Source organism: Pseudophryne corroboree, chromosome 1 (assembly GCF_028390025.1).
Source record: "Pseudophryne corroboree isolate aPseCor3 chromosome 1, aPseCor3.hap2, whole genome shotgun sequence".
In the NCBI taxonomy this organism is placed as follows: Eukaryota; Metazoa; Chordata; class Amphibia; order Anura; family Myobatrachidae; genus Pseudophryne; species Pseudophryne corroboree.
Genome location: NC_086444.1, coordinates 712,963,779 through 712,976,947, shown reverse-complemented (window position 1 = coordinate 712,976,947; position 13,169 = coordinate 712,963,779). Strand labels below are relative to the sequence as shown.

Sequence of the window (13,169 nt, the reverse complement as noted above, 5' to 3'; positions counted from 1 at the left end):
GATTTTACTTACCGATAAATCTATTTCTCGTAGTCCGTAGTGGATGCTGGGACTCCGTCAGGACCATGGGGATTAGCGGCTCCGCAGGAGACAGGGCACAAAAATAAAAGCTTTAGGACTAGGTGGTGTGCACTGGCTCCTCCCCCTATGACCCTCCTCCAAGCCTCAGTTAGGATACTGTGCCCGGACGAGCGTACACAATAAGGAAGGATTTTGAATCCCGGGTAAGACTCATACCAGCCACACCAATCACACCGTACAACCTGTGATCTGAACCCAGTTAACAGTATGACAAACGTAGGAGCCTCTGAACAGACGGCTCACAACAATAACAACCCGATTTTTTTGTAACAATAACTATGTACAAGTATTGCAGACAATCCGCACTTGGGATGGGCGCCCAGCATCCACTACGGACTACGAGAAATAGATTTATCGGTAAGTAAAATCTTATTTTCTCTGACGTCCTAGTGGATGCTGGGACTCCGTCAGGACCATGGGGATTATACCAAAGCTCCCAAACGGGCGGGAGAGTGCGGATGACTCTGCAGCACCGAATGAGAGAACTCCAGGTCCTCTTTAGCCAGGGTATCAAATTTGTAGAATTTTACAAACGTGTTCTCCCCCGACCACGTAGCTGCTCGGCAGAGTTGTAATGCCGAGACCCCTCGGGCAGCCGCCCAAGATGAGCCCACCTTCCTTGTGGAATGGGCCTTGATAGATTTAAGCTGTGGCAGGCCTGCCACAGAATGTGCAAGTTGAATTGTGCTACAAATCCAACGAGCAATCGTCTGCTTAGAAGCAGGAGCACCCAGCTTGTTGGGTGCATACAGTATAAACAGCGAGTCAGATTTTCTGACTCCAGCCGTCCTTGAAATATATATTTTCAATGCCCTGACAACGTCCAGCAACTTGGAATCCTCCAAATCGCTAGTAGCCGCAGGCACCACAATAGGCTGGTTCAGGTGAAACGCTGAAACCACCTTAGGCAGAAACTGAGGACGCGTCCGCAGTTCTGCCCTGTCCGAATGGAAAATCAGATATGGGCTTTTATACGATAAAGCCGCCAATTCTGACACTCTCCTGGCTGAAGCCAGGGCCAGTAGCATGGTTACTTTCCATGTAAGATATTTCAAATCCACCGATTTGAGTGGCTCAAACCAATGGGATTTGAGAAAATCCAAAACTACATTAAGATCCCACGGAGCCACTGGGGGCACAACCGGGGGCTGTATATGTAGTACTCCTTTTACAAAAGTCTGGACTTCAGGAACTGAAGCCAATTCTTTCTGGAAGAAAATCGACAGGGCCGAAATTTGAACCTTAATGGACCCTAATTTGAGGCCCATAGACAATACTGTTTGCAGGAAATGTAGGAATCGACCCAGTTGAAATTCCTCCGTCGGGGCCTTCCTGGCCTCACACCACGCAACATATTTTCTCCAAATGCGGTGATAATGTTGTGCAGTCACCTCCTTCCTGGCTTTTACCAGGGTAGGGATGACCTCTTCCGGAATGCCTTTTTCCCTTAGAATTCGGCGTTCAACCGCCATGCCGTCAAACGCAGCCACGGTAAGTCTTGGAATAGACACGGTCCCTGCTGAAGCAGGTCCCGTCTTAGAGGTAGAGGCCACGGATCTTCCGTGAGCATCTCCTGAAGTTCCGGGTACCAAGTTCTTCTTGGCCAATCCGGAGCCACGAGTATCGTTCTTACTCCCCTTTGCCGTATAATTCTCAGTACTTTTGGTATGAGAGGCAGAGGAGGAAACACATACACTGACTGGAACACCCACGGTGTTACCAGAGCGTCCACAGCTATTGCCTGAGGGTCTCTTGACCTGGCGCAATACCTGTCCAGTTTTTTGTTGAGGCGGGACGCCATCATATCCACCTTTGGTTTTTCCCAACGGTTCACAATCATGTGGAAGACTTCTGGATGAAGTCCCCACTCTCCCGGGTGTAGATCGTGTCTGCTGAGGAAGTCCGCTTCCCAGTTGTCCACTCCCGGAATGAACACTGCTGACAGTGCTATCACATGATCTTCCGCCCAGCGAAGAATCCTTGCAGCTTCTGCCATTGCCCTCCTGCTTCTTGTGCCGCCCTGTCTGTTTACGTGGGCGACTGCCGTGATGTTGTCCGACTGGATCAACACCGGCTGACCCTGAAGCAGGGGTTTTGCCAGGCTTAGAGCATTGTAAATCGCTCTTAGCTCCAGTATATTTATGTAAAGAGACATCTCCAGGCTTGACCACACTCCCTGGAAGTTTCTTCCCTGTGTGACCGCTCCCCAGCCTCTCAGACTGGCATCCGTGGTCACCAGGACCCAGTCCTGTATGCCGAATCTGCGGCCCTCTAACAGATGAGCACTCTGCAACCACCACAGAAGAGACACCCTTGTCCGTGGAGACAAAGTTATCCGCTGATGCATCTGCAGATGCGATCCGGACCATTTGTCCAGCAGATCCCACTGAAAAGTTCGTGCGTGGAATCTGCCGAATGGAATCGCTTCGTAAGAAGCTACCATTTTTCCCAGGACTCTTGTGCATTGATGCACAGACACTTTTCCTGGTTTTAGGAGGTTCCTGACAAGTTCGGATAACTCCCTGGCTTTCTCCTCCGGAAGAAACACCTTTTTCTGAACAGTGTCCAGAATCATTCCCAGGAACAGCAGACGTGTCGTCGGGGTCAATTGAGATTTTGGAAAATTCAGAATCCACCCGTGCTGTTGCAGCACTACTTGGGTTAGTGCTACTACGTCCTCCAGCTGTTCTCTGGACCTTGCCCTTATCAGGAGATCGTCCAAGTAAGGGATAATTAATACGCCTTTTCTTCGCAGAAGAAACATCATTTCGGCCATTACCTTGGTAAAGACCCGAGGTGCCGTGGACAATCCAAACGGCAGCGTCTGAAACTGATAATGACAGTTTTGCACCACGAACCTGAGGTACCCTTGATGTGAAGGGCAAATTGGGACATGCAGGTAAGCATCCTTGATGTCCAGGGACACCATAAAGTCCCCTTCTTCAAGATTCGCTATCACTGCTCTGAGTGACTCCATCTTGAACTTGAATTTTTGTATGTACAGGTTCAAAGATTTCAGATTTAGAATAGGTCTTACCGAGCCGTCCGGCTTCGGTACCACAAATAGTGTGGAATAATACCCCTTTCCCTGTTGTAGGAGGGGTACCTTGACTATCACCTGCTGAGAATACAGCTTGTGAATGGCTTCCAATACCGTCGCCCTGTCTGAGGGAGACGTTGGCAGAGCAGACTTTAGGAACCGGCGAGGGGGAGACTTCTCGAATTCCAACCTGTAACCCTAAGATACTACCTGCAGGATCCAGGGGTCCACCTGTGAGTGAGCCCACTGTGCGCTGAAATTCTTGAGTCGACCCCCCACCGCCCCTGAGTCCGCTTGTAAAGCCCCAACGTCATGCTGAGGGCTTTGCAGAAGCCGGGGAGGGCTTCTGCTCCTGGGAGGGAGCTGCTTGGTGCACTCTTACCCTTTCCTTTGCCTCGGGGCAGATATGACTGTCCTTTTGCCCGCTTGTTCTTATAGGAACGAAAGGACTGCGGCTGAAAAGACGGTGTCTTTTTCTGTTGGGAGGGGACCTGAGGTAAAAAGGTGGATTTCCCGGCTGTTGCCGTGGCCACCAAATCCGATAGACCGACCCCAAATAATTCCTCCCCTTTATACGGCAATACTTCCATATGCCGTTTGGAATCCGCATCACCTGACCACTGTCGCGTCCATAAACTTCTTCTGGCAGATATGGACATCGCACTTACTCTCGATGCCAGAGTGCAAATATCCCTCTGAGCATCTCGCATATAAAGAAAAGCATCCTTTAATTGCTCTATAGTCAATAAAATACTGTCCCTATCCAGGGTATCAATATTTTCAGTCAGGGAATCCGACCAAACCACCCCAGCACTGCACATCCATGCTGAGGCGATGGCTGGTCGCAGTGTAACACCAGTATGAGTGTATATACTTTTCAGGGTAGTTTCCAGCCTCCTATCAGCTGGATCCTTGAGGGCGGCCGTTTCAGGAGACGGTAACGCCACTTGTTTTGATAAGCGTGTGAGTGCCTTATCCACCCTAGGGGGTGTTTCCCAGCGCGCCCTAACCTCTGGCGGGAAAGGATATAATGCCAATAACTTCTTTGAAATTAGCAGTTTTCTATCGGGGTTAACCCACGCTTCATCACACACTTCATTCAATTCCTCTGATTCAGGAAAAACTACAGGTAGTTTTTTCAGACCCCACATAATACCCCTTTTTGTGGTATTTGCAGTATCAGAGATATGCAAAGCCTCCTTCATTGCCGTGATCATATAACGTGTGGCCCTACTGGAAAATACGTTTGTTTCTTCACCGTCGACACTAGATTCGGTGTCCGTGTCTGGGTCTGTGTCGACCGACTGAGGTAAAGGGCGTTTTACAGCCCCTGACGGTGTCTGAGACGCCTGGACAGGTACTAACTGGTTTGCCGGCCGTCTCATGTCGTCAACTGATTTTTGTAACGTGCTGACATTATCACGTAATTCCATAAACAAAGCCATCCATTCCGGTGTCGACTCCCTAGGGGGTGACATCACCATTACCGGCAATTGCTCCGCCTCCACACCAACATCGTCCTCATACATGTCGACACACACGTACCGACACAGCAGACACACAGGGAATGCTCTTATCGAAGACAGGACCCCACTAGCCCTTTGGGGAGACAGAGGGAGAGTTTGCCAGCACACACCCAAGCGCTATAAATATATAGGAACAACCCTACAGAAGTGTTGTTTCCTTTATAGCAGCTTAATATATCAATATCGCCAAAAAAGTGCCCCCCCTCTCTGTTTTTTTACCCCGTTTCTGTAGTGCAGTGCAGGGGAGAGTCCTGGGAGCCTTCCTCGCAGCGGAGCTGTGCAGGAAAATGGCGCTGTGTGCTGAGATAGGCCCCGCCCCCTATTTCGGCGGGCTCTTCTCCCGGTGTTTGTGAGACCTGGCAGGGGTTAAATACATCCATATAGCCCCAGGGGCTATATGTGATGTATTTTTAGCCAGAACAAGGTATTATCATTGCTGCCCAGGGCGCCCCCCCCCCAGCGCCCTGCACCCTCAGTGACCGCTGGTGTGAAGTGTGCTGACAACAATGGCGCACAGCTGCAGTGCTGTGCGCTACCTCATGAAGACTGAAAAGTCTTCTGCCGCCGGTTTCTGGACCTCTTCACTTTTCGGCATCTGCAAGGGGGTCGGCGGCGCGGCTCCGGGACCGGACTCCATGGCTGGGCCTGTGTTCGATCCCTCTGGAGCTAATGGTGTCCAGTAGCCTAAGAAGCCAATCCATCCTGCACGCAGGTGAGTTCACTTCTTCTCCCCTAAGTCCCTCGTTGCAGTGAGCCTGTTGCCAGCAGGACTCACTGAAAATAAAAAACCTAATAACTTTTTCTAAGCAGCTCTTTAGGAGAGCCACCTAGATTGCACCCTGCTCGGACGGGCACAAAAACCTAACTAAGGCTTGGAGGAGGGTCATAGGGGGAGGAGCCAGTGCACACCACCTAGTCCTAAAGCTTTTATTTTTGTGCCCTGTCTCCTGCGGAGCCGCTAATCCCCATGGTCCTGACGGAGTCCCAGCATCCACTAGGACGTCAGAGAAAGTATTTTATATTTAACATGGTAGAATACCGGTACCCAATGGAGGGACTGACAGAGCGGTTCAGCAGACGAGGAACGTCTAGCGAGGAAGATTAGTCTCGCAGCTGCATTTAAAATAAGATTTTACTTACCGATAAATCTATTTCTCGTAGTCCGTAGTGGATGCTGGGGACTCCGTCAGGACCATGGGAATAGCGGCTCCGCAGGAGACAGGGCACAAAAAGTAAGCTTTTAGGATCACATGGTGTGTACTGGCTCCTCCCCCCATGACCCTCCTCCAAGCCTCAGTTAGGTACTGTGCCCGGACGAGCGTACACAATAAGGAAGGATCTTGAATCCCGGGTAAGACTCATACCAGCCACACCAATCACACCGTACAACCTGTGATTTGAACCCAGTTAACAGTATGATAACAACGAAGGAGCCTCTGAAAAGATGGCCCACAACAATAACAACCCGATTTTTGTAACAATAATTATGTACAAGTAATGCAGACAATCCGCACTTGGGATGGGCGCCCAGCATCCACTACGGACTACGAGAAATAGATTTATCGGTAAGTAAAATCTTATTTTCGCTAACGTCCTAGTGGATGCTGGGGACTCCGTCAGGACCATGGGGATTATACCAAAGCTCCCAAACGGGCGGGAGAGTGCGGATGACTCTGCAGCACCGAATGAGAGAACTCCAGGTCCTCCTCAGCCAGGGTATCAAATTTGTAGAATTTTACAAACGTGTTCCCCCATGACCACGTAGCTGCTCGGCAAAGTTGTAAAGCCGAGACCCCTCGGGCAGCCGCCCAAGATGAGCCCACCTTCCTTGTGGAATGGGCATTTACAGATTTTGGCTGTGGCAGGCCTGCCACAGAATGTGCAAGCTGAATTGTACTACAAATCCAACGAGCAATAATCTGCTTAGAAGCAGGAGCACCCAGCTTTTTGGGTGCATACAATATAAACAGCAAGTCAGACTTTCTGACTCCAGCCGTCCTGGAATTATATAATTATATATATATATGGTGTAGATGAACGGCGGCACTCAAACAGACTCCTCAATATGCAAGTAAGGTCATTTATTAAGACGGTCTTAATAAATGACCTTACTTGCATATTGAGGAGTCTGTTTGAGTGCCGCCGTTCATCTACACCATATATCAGTGACTTGGAGTCACCCGGAGGGCACCGCAGCATTTACTACACAGGCGATCAGGAGTGCCGGGCCATCCACAATAAATAAATATATTATATATATATATATATATATATATATATATATATATATATATATATATATATATATATATATATATATGTATATGTATATGTATATGTATATGTATATATATATATATATATATATATATATATATATATATATATATATATATATATATATATATATATATATATATTTTATATATATTATATATATTTATTTATTTATTTATTTATTTATTTTATTTTATTTATTTATTTTTTTTCAGGGCCCTGACAATGCAGGCACCACAATAGGTTGTTTCAGGTGAAAACGCTGACACCACCTTAGGAAGAAACTGGGGACAAGTCCGCAGTTCTGCCCTGTCCGAATGGAAAATCAAATATGGGCTTTTGTAAGACAAAGCCGCCAATTCTGACAATCGCCTGGCCGAGGCCAGGGCCAACAGCATGGTCACTTTCCATGTGAGATATTTCAAATCCACAGATTTGAGCGGTTCAAACCAATATGATTTGAGGAATCCCAACACTACGTTGAGATCCCACGGTGCCACTGGAGGCACAAAAGGGGCTGTATATGCAATACTCCCTTGACAAACGTCTGGACTTCAGGAACCGAAGCCAATTCTTTCTGGAAGAAAATCTACAAGGCCGAAACTTGAACCTTAATGGACCCCAATTTGAGGCTCATAGACACTCCTGTTTGCAGGAAGTGCAGAAATCGACCTAGTTGAAATTTCTTCGTGGGGCCTTCCTGGCCTCACCCACGCAACATATTTTCACCACATGTGGTGATAACGTTGTGCGGTCACCTCCTTCCTGGCTTTGACCAGGGTAGGTATGACCTCTTCCGAAATGCCTTTTCCCTTAGGATCCGGCGTTCAACCGCCATGCCGTCAAACGCAGCCGCGGTAAGTCTTGGAACAGACATGGTACTTGCTGAAGCAAGTCCCTTCTTAGCTCCCGAGGCCATTAGTCCTCTGTGAGCATCTCTTGAAGTTCCGGGTACCAAGTCCCTCTTGGCCAATCCGGAGCCACGAGTATAGTTCTTACTCCTCTACGTCTTATAATTCTCAATACCTTGGTTATGAGAAGCAGAGGAGGGAACACATACACCGACTGTTACACCCACGGTGTTACCAGGACGTCCACAGCTATCGCCTGAAGGTCTCGTGACCTGGCGCAATACCTGTCCCGTTTTTTGTTCGGGCGGGACGCCATCATGTCCACCTTTGGTCTTTCCCAACGGTTCACAATCATGCGGAAAACTTCCCGATGAAGTTCCCACTCTCCCGGGTGGAGGTCGTGCCTGCTGAGGAAGTCTGCTTCCCAGTCGTCCACTCCCGGAATGAACACTGCTGACAGTGCTATCACATGATTTTCCGCCTAGCGAAAAATCCTTGCAGTTTTGCCACTGCCCTCCTGCTTCTTGTGCCGCCCTTTCTGTTTACGTGGGCGACTGCCGTGATGTTATCCCACTGGATCAATACCGGCTGACCTTGAAGCAGAGGTCTTGCTAAGCTTAGAGCATTATAAATTTGCTCTTAGCTCCAGTATTTTTATGTGGAGAGAATTCTCCAGACTTGATCACACTCCCTGGAAATTTTTTCCCTGTGTGACTGCTCCCCAGCCTCTCAGGCTGGCCTCCGTGGTCACCAGCATCCAATCCTGAATGCCGAATCTGCGGCCCTCTAGAAGATGAGCACTCTGTAATCACCACAGGAGAGACACCCTTGTCCTTGGATATAGGGTTATCCGCTGATGCATCTGAAGATGCGATCCGGACCATTTGTCCAGCAGATCCCACTGAAGAGTTCTTGCGTGAAATCTGCCGAATGGAATCGCTTCGTAATAAGCCACCATTTTTACCAGGACTCTTGTGCAATGATGCACTGACACTTTTCCTGGTTTTAGGAGGATCCCGATTAGCTCGGATAACTCCCTGGCTTTCTCCTCTGGGAGAAACACCTTTTTCTGGACTGTGTCCAGAATCATCCCTAGGACCAGCAGACGTGTCGTCGGAACAACAGCGGTTTTGGAATATTTAGAATCCACCCGTGCTGTCGTAGAACTACTTGAGATAGTGCTACTCCGACCTCCAACTGTTCTCTGGACCTTGTTCTTATCAGGAGGTCGTCCATTTTCTTTGAAGACGAATCCTCATTTCGGTCATTACCTTGGTAAGGACCCGGGGTGCCTTGGACAATCCAACGGCATCGTCTGAAACTGATAGTGACAGTTCTGTACCACGAACCTGAGGTACCCTTGGTGAGAAAGGCAAATTTTGGGACATGGAGGTAAGCATCCCTGATGTCCCGGGACACCATATAGTCCCCTTCTTCCCGGTTCGCTATCACTGCTCTGAGTGACTGCATCTGGATTTGAACCTTTGTAAGTGTTCAAATATTTCAGATTTAGAATAGGTCTCACCTAGCCTTCTGGCTTCAGTACCACCATATAGTGTGGAATAATACCCCTTTCCTTGTTGTAGGAGGGGTAATTTTATTATCACCTGCTGGGAATACAGCTTGTGAATTGTTTTCAATACTGCCTCCCTGTCGGAGGGAGACATTGGTACAGCAGACTACAGGAACCTGCGAGGGGGAAACGTCTCGACATTCCAATCTGTACCCCTTGGATACTACTTGTAGGATCCAGGGGTCCTGTACGGTCCCAGCGTCATGTTGAGAACTTGGTAGAAGCGGTGGAGAGCTTCTGTTCCTGGGAATGGGCTGCCTGCTGCAGTCTTCTTCCCTTTCCTCTATCCCTGGGCAGATATGACTCTTATAGGGACGAAAGGACTGAGGCTGAAAAGACGGTGTCTTTTTCTGCAGAGATGTGACTTAGGGTAAAAAACGGTGGATTTTCCAGCAGTTGCCGTGGCCACCAGGTCCCATGGACCGACCCCAAATAATTCCTCCCCTTTATACGGCAATACATCTTTGTGCCGTTTGGAATCTGCATCACCTGACCACTGTCGTGTCCATAAACATCTTCTTGTAGATATGGACATCGCATTTACTCTTGATGCCAGAGTGCAAATATCCCTCTGCGCATCTCGCATATATAGAAATGCATCCTTTAAATGCTCTATAGTCAATAAAATACTGTCCCTGTCAAGGGTATCAATATATTTAGTCAGGGAATCCGACCAAGCCACCTCAGCTCTGCACATCCAGGCTGAGGCGATCGCTGGTCGCAGTATAACACCAGCATGTGTGTGTATACTTTTTAGGATATTTTCCAGCCTCCTATCAGCTGGCTCCTTAAGTACGGCCCTATCTGTAGAAGGTACCGCCACTTGTTCTGATAAGCATGTGAGCGCCTTATCCACCTTAAGGGGTGTTTTCCAACGCGCCCTAACTTCTGGCGGGAAAGGGTATACCGCCAATAATTTTCTATCGGGGGAAACCCACGCATCATCACACACTTCATTTAATTTATCTGATTCAGGAAAAACTACAGGTAGTTTTTTCACATCCCACATAATACCCTTTTTTGTGGTACTTGTAGTATCAGAAATATGTAACACCTCCTTCATTGCCCTTAACGTGTGGCCCTAAAGGAAAATACGTTTGTTTCTTCACCGTCGACACTGAAATCAGTGTCCGTGTCTGGGTCTGTGTCGACCGACTGAGGTAAATGGGCGTTTTACAGCCCCTGACGGTGTTTGAGACGCCTGGACAGGTACTAATTTGTTCGCCGGCCGTCTCATGTCGTCAACCGGCTTGCAGCGTGTTGACATTATCACGTAATTCCATAAATAAGCCATCCATTCCGGTGTCGACTCCCTAGAGAGTGACATCACCATTACAGGCAATTTGCTCCGCCTCCTCACCAACATTTTCCTCATACATGTCGACACACACGTACCGACATACAGCACACACATAGGGAATGCTCTGATAGAGGACAGGACCCACTAGCCCTTTGGGGAGACAGAGGGAGAGTTTGCCAGCACACACCAAAACGCTATAATTATACAGGGACAACCTTTATATAAGTGTTCCTCCCTTATAGCATTTTAATATATATTCATATCGCCAAATCAGTGCCCCCCCTTCTCTGTTTTAACCCTGTTTCTGTAGTGCAGTGCAGGGGAGAGCATGGGAGCCTTCCCACCAGCATTTCTGTGAGGGAAAATGGCGCTGTGTGCTGAGGAGAATAGGCCCCGCCCCCTTTTCGGCGGGCTTCTTCTCCGGAGTCTGTGATATCTGGCAGGGGTTAAATACATCCATATAGCCTCAAGGGCTATATGTGATGTATTTTTCGCCATACAGGTATTATACATTGCTGCCCAGGGCGCCCCCCCCCCGCGCCCTGCACCCTCCGTGACCGCTGTGTGAAGTGTGCTGACAACAATGGCGCACAGCTGCAGTGCTGTGCGCTACCTGATGAAGACTGAAAGTCTTCTGCCGCCTGGTTCCGGACCTCTTCAATCTTCAGCATCTGCAAGGGGGGTCGGCGGCGCGGCTCCGGGACGAACCCCAGGGCGAGACCTGTGTTCCGACTCCCTCTGGAGCTAATGGTGTCCAGTAGCCTAAGAAGCCAATCCATCCTGCACGCAGGTGAGTTCACTTCTCTCCCCTAAGTCCCTCGATGCAGTGAGCCTGTTGCCAGCAGGACTCACTGAAAATAAAGAACCTAAAAACTTTTTCTAAGCAACTCTTTAAGAGAGCCACCTAGATTGCACCCTGCTCGGACGGGCACAAAAACCTAACTGAGGCTTGGAGGAGGGTCATGGGGGGAGGAGCCAGTACACACCATGTGATCCTAAAAGCTTACTTTTTGTGCCCTGTCTCCTGCGGAGCCGCTATTCCCATGGTCCTGACGGAGTCCCCAGCATCCACTAGGACGTTAGAGAAAATGGATTGTAGTTGTGAGAGCCTATGTTTGGGAAGACCAGTAAGGAGACTTACAATAATTAATGCGGGAGATGACGAGTGCATGGATTAGAGTTTTTGCAGTGTCTTGTGTAAGATAAGGGCGTATTTTGGATATGTTTTTTAGGTGAATGTAACATGATTCAGACACAGATTGAATGTGTGGAACAAAGGACAGTTCAGAGTCAGGGGTGACACCTAGGCAGAGAGCTCGTAGGGTGGATAGTCGCATTGTCAACAGTTATGGAGATATCAGGTTGGTAACTACTCTTGGCTGGTGGGAAAATAATTCTGTTTTGGAAATGTTGAGTTTAAGGTGGCGAGATGACATCCAAGATGAAATGGCAGACAGGCATTCAGTGACACGAGCCTACACTCATAGTAGTGATGGGCGATCCTCAGGATAGCCAAAACCTCAAAGGACTGTTGAATTCCTGCAACAAAGTATAACTAAAGCCATTTTAGCTTTAGACTTAAGGCCCATACACACTGGGCTATTTTGAGCTGAAAGCGGCTCACTTTTGGTGTGTTGAGCTGCTTTCAGCTCAAAGCTGCCCAGTGTGTATGCACAAGCGATGATGCGCGCTTCCACTTAATCGCTGGCGGCCGCCGTTCATCTACTGGTATTAACAGTATATGAACGGCGGGGTGAGCGGCTGTCCATAGTGTCCTGCTATCAGTGGCGGATCCGGGGGGGGGGGGCACTCGGGCCCGTGCCCCCCCTGTCGTTTGTGGCCTCCGTCCGTCCCCCTGTCCCCCCCCCCTGGCACCACACAGGGAGATGACGGGCGCCCGCTGAGATTGTGTTACCAGCGGGCGCCCGTCTCCCTGCACAGCGGCAGCCGAAGGCAGGAGCTCAGTACTGAGCTACTGCCTCCGGCGCTGTCACTGTGCGGCGTGCGCTATGGGAGAGACGTCAGTCATGACGTCTCTCTCATAGTGCTGAGAAGAGGACGCCAGGAGGAGGACTGCAGCGGTCTGGAAGCGGGAACGGGGCTTGGTAAGTATGTTCTCTTTTCTCTACCTCAGTGCAGCGGGGGCATCTACTGAGGGCAAACTAGGGGGAGACATTACTACTGGGGGCATCATCAAGGGACATTACTACTGGGGGGCATTACTACTGGGGGGCATCACTATTGGGGGGTCAACTTTTTGAGGCAGCTACTGGGGACATTTTTACTGGGGGCATCATTACAGGGGGGCCAAACTACAGGGGGGCCAAGGGGGCATAACTATAAGGGGGGCATAACTACAAGGGGGGCATAACTACAAGGGGGGCATAACTACAATCAGGCAACTACAGGGGGGCATTACTACTGGTGGCTAAACTACAAGCAGGCAAACTACTGGGGGCATTACCACTGGGAGGCTAAACTAAAGGGGGCGGGGGTAAACTACTGGGGTCATAACTGCAGG

At 49.2% G+C, this 13,169-nt stretch overlaps 1 protein-coding gene across 1 annotated transcript in view; it reads right to left on the bottom strand.

Annotated features, from left to right (window-relative positions):
- Positions 1 to 13,169, bottom strand: part of HNRNPM (heterogeneous nuclear ribonucleoprotein M) — a 304,130-nt gene that overhangs the window by 289,967 nt on the left and 994 nt on the right. The gene's annotated exons all lie outside the window — the stretch shown is intronic.